Here is an 8,104-nt window from a genome sequence, read left to right on the forward strand (position 1 = left end):
GGTTATGCAGAGAGCTGCAGAGCTGAAAATAACAATTCAAAAGTGACTAGTGCAGATGTGTCTCACATGCTTGGTGTGATATTGTTGCAGAGTCGATTTGCATTTTCAGAATCGGTTTGATCTTCATGAAGTAGCAATGTATAGATATTCTGGCAAAAAAGTACAATCAGAGGTATTCTAGGACTGCATTCTTCTGGACAGAGATCTCAGATGTTGTTCCTGGGATCTGTTGGAGCCACTCTACCAGTTTGGGGGTCACAGCCCCCAATGTTCCTATTACCACAGGGACCACTTGTGCCTTCACCTTCCACATCTTTTCTAGCTCTTCTTTCAGCCCTTGGTATTTCTCGAGCTTCTCATGTTCCATCTTCCTGATGTTGCTATCACTTGGGATTGCTACATCTATCACTACGGCCTTCTTCCTCTGTTTGTCCACCACTGCTATGTCTGGTTGGTTGGCCATTACCAGTTTGTCAGTTTGTATCTGGAGGTCCTACAGGATCTTAGCTTGGTCATTCTCAACCACCTTTGTATATGTGTGTTTAACTTCAATTTTACAGGTAAAATTGTAAAAAGACATTTTTTGCTTCATATTAGTTAGAAGCGAGAGGTGGAAAGTAACTAAGGACATTTACTCAAGTACTATACTTAAATACAATTTTGAGGCATCTGTACTTTACTTGAGTGTTTTCATTTTATACTACTTCATACTTTGACCTCATTACATTGTACTGAAACATACTGAACTTTTTACTCACTACATTTATTTGATAACTTTAGTTACTAGTTACTTTTCAGACTGAGGTTAATTAAACAAAATACAGTAGAATCATCAGTATGTACAGTAGTGTAACAGTTCACCGTTTACTGTTCACTTTTCTTTTCACTGTTCACTTTCAATCCATATCATGTCCAAACAGTTAGATGGTACAGTTAAAGCTGATGTCAGTCGTTTTGAGAGTTTGTGTTACAAATATATAAAGTTCATACTACCTACAGTCATAACACATATGTTAGGTTTTCCTACAAATTAGAGAGACTTTTTCAAACAGTACATTAAAGCATACAATGAATGACTACTGTAGTGGCTTCAGAATACAATTTGACTGCCTTGTGAATTCTTCACATCTTTCTTTTCCTCTCCAATGGCTCCAGTTATCCATTTGTCCTCTTCCCTGTAAACAACATTTGTTAACTTTTCATGTTGTGCCATGCAACATTCATATGGTCTTGTAATGTGTTTTCTGTGGCGATGTCTCTGTGTTCACTTTGCAGCACAAACATGGTTCCGTCGACCACAAGGCTGAGCTGGCAAAAATAACAACGTGAGCGCTATACTGGGATGGGAAAACAGAAATATAAACATGGCAAAGAGCAGTGCCGCATGCTGGCAGATGCTTTACGGGCAGGGGAGGATTAGTTAGCTGAAGAGAGTACAGCTGCCACAACCTTTCTTTAACAAAGTCTCCTCCCAGCTCCTATAACCCTTGTTCAGTTTGAATTGCTATTATATAAAAAAAGCTAAGTGCAAAGATTACAATAAAAATGTTTACAAAACAAAACAAACTAACAAAACAGTATTTGTTCACTTCACTTTCTCACTTATAGAAAATATATTAACCAATATTTAATAGCTGATATCACAAGTGACTGATGTTTTTTGCATCACTGTCTACATTAATCCACAAAATAAATTAAGTTCCTGAGTGAAGACATCACAGTGTCAGTCAGCATGCACATGTGCACCCCATGTGCACTAAATGTGGGCAAGGTAACAAGCGGGCTGTGGTTTAGGAATGGGTAAACTATAAGGGCCGCCCAGTGGCTAAATGCGGACACACATATGAGTTCAATAACATGGGCCGATGTGAGCTCACTGCATGGATCTTTACTGGGTTTCATGTGGGCAAAGTGACATTTTTCAAAAGGATCCTTTCTGATATCCATTGCTTTCCAGTGGGAAACAGCTATTGTGAAAGCGAACTATAAACATTATCGTTGGTTTATTCAGGTTGATAAATTAGGCCAGTTTCACCTAACCACATATACTTTAGGTATGGACTCTCTGCACAAGCTAGTAGCTTAAAGCTATATAACTTTCCCTTTAAATTGAACCCAAATCAACTAAAACACTTTTATTATAAGGTATAGTTCATATTTGCCAAAATATTCTGACATTCTTCTACACATTTGATTTAATTTCCACTTTGGCTAAATAAATGATTAATGTGTATTTCCTTAGATGTTGTCTCGAGCTCTTGTCCGTTCACTTTTGTTTTGCCTTTCTCTCCCTCTCTGTCTTTTCTTTGTTATAGGCCCTGGGTTCACCCACACTGGTGTCTGCCTGATTAGACGTCTTCTGGGGGCTGTGTGAATTTGCTTCACTGATATCACTCTGACCTTTGTTTGGTTGTGGATCATTTTCTTAGACCATTAACCAGCAGTCTCATCAAAATTTTCCTAACACAGTTTATTTATGTGGGGTGTCCAAAATCCTAATGGGACAGGACTTACTGTAACAAGGCTAGGGTTGTAAACAGCCATGCAAGAAAGCTGCCTGGATGAGACCTGAGCAAGGAGACAACAGTGCATCCTTCCTGATGTCGTTTTTGGACTGACGCACACTTTTATAGATTGGACACTTCAGATGAAAGATCAGAGGAAAGGATGCCTCTCAAAAATGTTTCCTCAGTTCCTCTTTCCTTGCATTTTTTTCCTCACATCCTGCACGCTAGGAAAAGACACAAGTGAGGGAAAAGTGGATGCTATTAATGGCACTGGGATTTACCCACTGTCAGTCTTATCCTTTCAAAAATTTTTAGATAATTAATATGGGTGATTTTTAAAGGCAATATGTAATTGTCCCCGTGACCCCGTTGGGGACTAACCGGTTTAGAAAATGGATGGATGGATATGTAATTGTTTAGTTTAGAGGGCTTGTTGGAATCAGAGAGAAGAAGCACAGCTCTATAATGCTGTCTCTTTTCATGGAGGAGACTAGAATGTCACTGATGGTAGAGCCTTTTTTTTCCGAGCCAGCTATCTGTGTCCAACGTTCAACATTAAAGCTGATCCAAATTCTGTAGCTTTCCATAAAACACTGTCATCTGTTCTTACAAAGTCAATTAAGTCAGCGCAGCACCGATGCAAGAGAGCAAGCGAGAGAAAGGCTTTGTAATAAGCACAGTTTTTATGTGGTCAAAATTAGTGCAAACAGGTGTTTGTTTTAGAACAGACTCATTAGAAGAAACAGTTCCAGGAAAACATATAGAAAATGTTCAAAACTAAAAGGAGCAGAAGTCAAAGGTCGTGGCTGTGAAGCCACAGTGAACATTGGGACAGCATTCCACTGCATAATGTTTCATGTGTTTCCACTATTTCTAAATATGGGATCCTCCAACAACTACTCAGCCACGTCTTTTTTCCTTCCTCAGAACCATCTACTGTATATATGCTTTCCTCAATGCCTCACTCTTTCATTTTAAAGCACATTAGTCATTACACACAGAATGTGGATAGGTGGGCACTAAACCTGAATTCCTCCAAACCACATTCTACATTGAGCACACCAGATGTGCAGTACACAGGACCAACCACCACCACTGGCTTCAGCATCACAGAACATTCCTTGTGCACGGAAGTTGTTGGGATCATTCAGCGACTTTATTTGATTTACAAAACAAAGATGACTACAGAGAACAGTTGCAGTACTGGCAGATAGCAGATAATATTTTATTTAAATTATGACATGTGGGTCTGACAGGATATTAATGAAATACCTTCTTTAACAAAACAGTGATTTTTCACACTGAAGTCTGTTTATAAATATTTACATACTTGACTGGTTTCAAAAGCATGATGCACATTTTTAGAACGTGGTTTTACAAGTTTTCAGTCATTGCTTCTCGTTCATTATGGAAATCAGTCTCCACTGATTTGAAATGTGTAACTAATCCATTACATGATTTTTGTTGTCATATTGTTTTTTTTGTTTGTTTGTTTGTTTGTTCTTTTGTTAGTTTGTTTTTTCTAAAATATTTTCAGCAAATTCTGGAAACAAACAGCTCAAGTGAAAAAAAAAATCAGAAAAATGAATCAGTAACATCAGTAACACAGTATCAATCTAAAGTTTGCTCAAATTAGGTAATATTAGCCACCGTTAGCTACTGGTCATACCAAACCAAGAAAAACTATATGAACAGAGGAAACATGTTTTTTGGCTTATGAATGGCAGTTTTCCTTTGTAAAAATAAGACTGTGTTACTTCTTCTTTCAAAAACTACACACATAGTCTGGTTTTAAGTTGTCTGTCATAAATAACTCAACCCATAATCACAGAGATTGACAGATGCAGTTATACTGTATAATTTAGCCTGTCTTCTAATTATGCTGATGGCTGGTCACATGTGGCCAAACCAAACCCAACTTAGCAGAGAGTTTGAGAAAGACAACTAAAACCAGTTATGAAACAAGAGACACCGATATGATTAAAGATCACATATTCTCTAATAGAAATGAATTGTTTTCAACACTGTGTCCATTTAACTAACACGACTCTGACATTGATTAATATAATGAACACATTACAATATGATCTCAGTCAGCCTGAGCAGACACATCAAACACTGAGCACTGTGATTAGGCAGGCTGACCCTCGTAAAGCAGTAGAGACAGAGTCTTACCTTTCTCTTTCAGCTTGAAGAAGCCAGGGATGAATGCCACTTTGCTGGGAGAGAGAATGAAGAGAGTTAAATTCTGACTGTCTACTGTACAGTCCTCCCTCTGGTTGGCACAGGGAGGGAAGGGAGTGTCAGGGCAGCCTTTATAAATTGTGGCTAGCTTCACTACACTACAGAGAACTAGTGTGGATTTACATACACATACACAGATGTGTGGAGTGACCATAGTGTGAAAATACAAGTGTTTGTGTGTTTCAGTGTGTATTTCAGTTTTAGTTATATTAAATCACCAACTATTCATCCAGTATTATGAATTAAAAGCTTCAGAAGCTTTTCAGCAATAAATGGATAACATACACTAGGCTACAGTACCAGGTTGTCATCTTAGATTTGAATCTCATCCAGGTAGTTCAACCGCATGCTGTTGTATTTAAATGAAGGGCTCATGTGTGAAAGGATGAAGCCAGGACTCCTGAAATGGGGTAGTGCTGGGGACAGTGTGTTTTTTCAACAGCTGGGTAAGAATTTATTAAATTTCCTACATTTCATTTATTTAGTACAGTAGCGTCTAAATGACGGAACCTTTTGCATGTGATTTGAGCCATGTTTTCTGGTTGTAGTGTTCCCAGTAATCCAGCTAGATTCAAAGACTATTGTTTGGTTATTGTTCACACTCAACTTCCACAACACAAGAAATATAGAATAATGGCAGCCTTATCTTTTACAAGTTCCTGTCAACAACCCCAGATACACACTGAACCAGGTGTAAAGATTTTTTAAAAATCTAAGTTTATGTCAGATCCTCAGCAATCAGACCAACAAACTCAGCTACACTTGCACAAAGTGCCGGGGCCCTAGACACTATTTAAAAAAGGCTTGAGACAATCTGTAAGCTATGGTCACTCAGTATCTATCATCTAGTTGCCTATTAGTGACTGAAAATGTTACTTCTCCAAAGGGGCTGTTCACCAGTTTATGGCCAGTGAGTACAGTTATACTGGGAGGGCTGTACTGTGACTGACTATAAAGCATTCTGCATCTGGGTGACAGCACAAAACATAGGCATTTTGTCAGTATACCAAAGTCTTTAAAGAAATTTAACAAATTTCTTTTAAAGCTGGCACACTGTGATAGCACTACTGTGTTTAGCACTGAGCTCATACAGTACAAGGGCAAAGAACTCTGAACTGCTGTGGCCCTCTGTTGGTGCAGCAGTTACAACAGGGAGTTAAAGGAGTTACACCTTTACACAGAATCATTAAAATATGAAAAGTACCTCCATGATGTCACAGCATATTGTATTTTGTTCTGTTCTGAAATTGACCGTACTGTATTTATTTCAGTTAGAATCAGCTGGAAAACAAAAAGTCCAGCAGCGTTTTGAGCAACTTCAATGAGAAAACCAATGCATTTTGGCATGAAGCCTTCCTCAGGGTCTGTTAAAGGTACACAACAAAGAGTCCTATAAATAATACCAATAATTTTTATTAGAAAAAAAAAAACTAAAACTTAAAAACAACCCATCATAATCGAGCTCATACATGCTGGCCAATAAAAAAAATATGCACTTAAGTAAGTTAGGTACAACATTGTCATGTGGCCATAGGCCAGTCACATTCAGGGGTCAAATTGATAGAGGAGCACCAGATGTGTCTAGTAACTGACACAGGTGACACCACATCTGTTCACTGTGTAAGAAAATGTACACTCAGGGTAGAGTCACAGCTCTTTGAGCAGGCACTCAGCAATCCAAGTAACCCACAAAACACCATGGGCCTCCCCAATAGTCAGGCACAGTTCAGCAGTATTCTCTTAGGGCCACTGATTGTCTTCCTGATACAATATCTAAATTCCTGACCTGATGTTTCTAGGCATGCAATAGGAAATCAAGTGTTTTTACTACTCAGATATAGTCAAAGCACTTTTACTTTTTTACTACTCCTAACAACTCTGACTAATGCCAAGAATCAGAGACAGCAAATCATATTTTTATTTTAGTATATATAGTGTATGTATATACATATACACTACACACACACAAAAAAACAAAAACATAATCTCCTTAACAAAAACATAACTTCTAGAGTGAAAAACCTTCTTTCTAAGTGCCATCAGACTCCTAAACAGCTGACAGGACTATACAATCAGGACTTACTTCATGTAATTCCACCTGTACTACTTACATTCCAAATTTGCACATGCATAATTGCACACTCACTGCTGCCTATTGCACATACTGCTCCGATATAGCATACATTCTTTCTTTATTATATTCTTTATATTTTTTTTATTATATTTGTTTCCACTTGCTGTTTTTAAGTGCCTTTAGATTTTGTGTACTATTTATCTACCTTATATTTCACTTTGTATTGTTTGGCATTCATTGTGGACAGCAAAGTAAGAATTTCATTCTACAGGGAAACATGTTTCCTTATTGTGTACATAACAATAAATCTTTGAATCTTGGTGGAGATAACAAAAGTCTAGCAGAGTGCTGGTCAGATACAAACAAAAACTAGAGAATAATGAAACTAGGAACTGGACTGCAGTAAGTGTACACCAAACAAACAAGAAGCCAACAACCAAATAACCTTTAGATTAATACAGATCTCCACATTAAGGCAGGAAATATATAAACAAATGATCAAGAAGTCAGCAAGTCAGAGGCTATTCAGTCACAACATAACACATATACATATCAAATAACCTTTGTTTACATTCAATACTACAATAATCTACAATAACCTTATAAATATGAGCATCTGTTTTTCTTGCCAGTGTTGAATATTTTATTTTGAAAGGCACTGTGCATGTGCATCAGGAGCTCAATCTTCTGCAAAGTCAAAGATCAAAGTGTTTATTTGTCATATGCACAGTTAGGAAACGTGTTTCCCTGTACAATGAAATTCTTACTTTGCCGTCCACATGAATGTCACAAAATACAAATGAAATATAAAGTAGATAAATAAGTAACACATAATCTAAGGCACTTTAAGCAGCAACAGATGCAGCAATATAATAAAAATTATATAAGAATATAACACAGAATGTATACTGCATGGGAGCAGCATGTGCAGCAGTCAACAGTCATTGTGCAATTATGCATGTGCAAACTGAGAATGTAAACAGTACAGGTCAACAGTACATGACATATTTCCTGGTAATAAACTCCTCAGCTGTTTAGGAGTCTGATGGCAGAGGGAAAGAAAGAGTTTTTCAGTCTAGAAGTCCTGCATTTCACACTTCTGAACCTCTGGCCAGAGGGTAGGGAGGCAAACAGTCCGTGCTGGGGGTGGGTGGGATCTTTGAGGATGGAGGCAGCTTTCCTACGCACCCTGTGGTGGTAAATGCTCTGCAGAGAGGGCAGTGGAGTCCTGGTGATCTTCTCCGCAGTCTTTACCACTCTCTGCAGGTGCTTGTGGTCC

The sequence above is a fragment of the Monopterus albus genome, unplaced genomic scaffold (genome assembly GCF_001952655.1).
Source record: "Monopterus albus unplaced genomic scaffold, M_albus_1.0 scaffold219.1, whole genome shotgun sequence".
Taxonomy (NCBI): domain Eukaryota; kingdom Metazoa; phylum Chordata; class Actinopteri; order Synbranchiformes; family Synbranchidae; genus Monopterus; species Monopterus albus.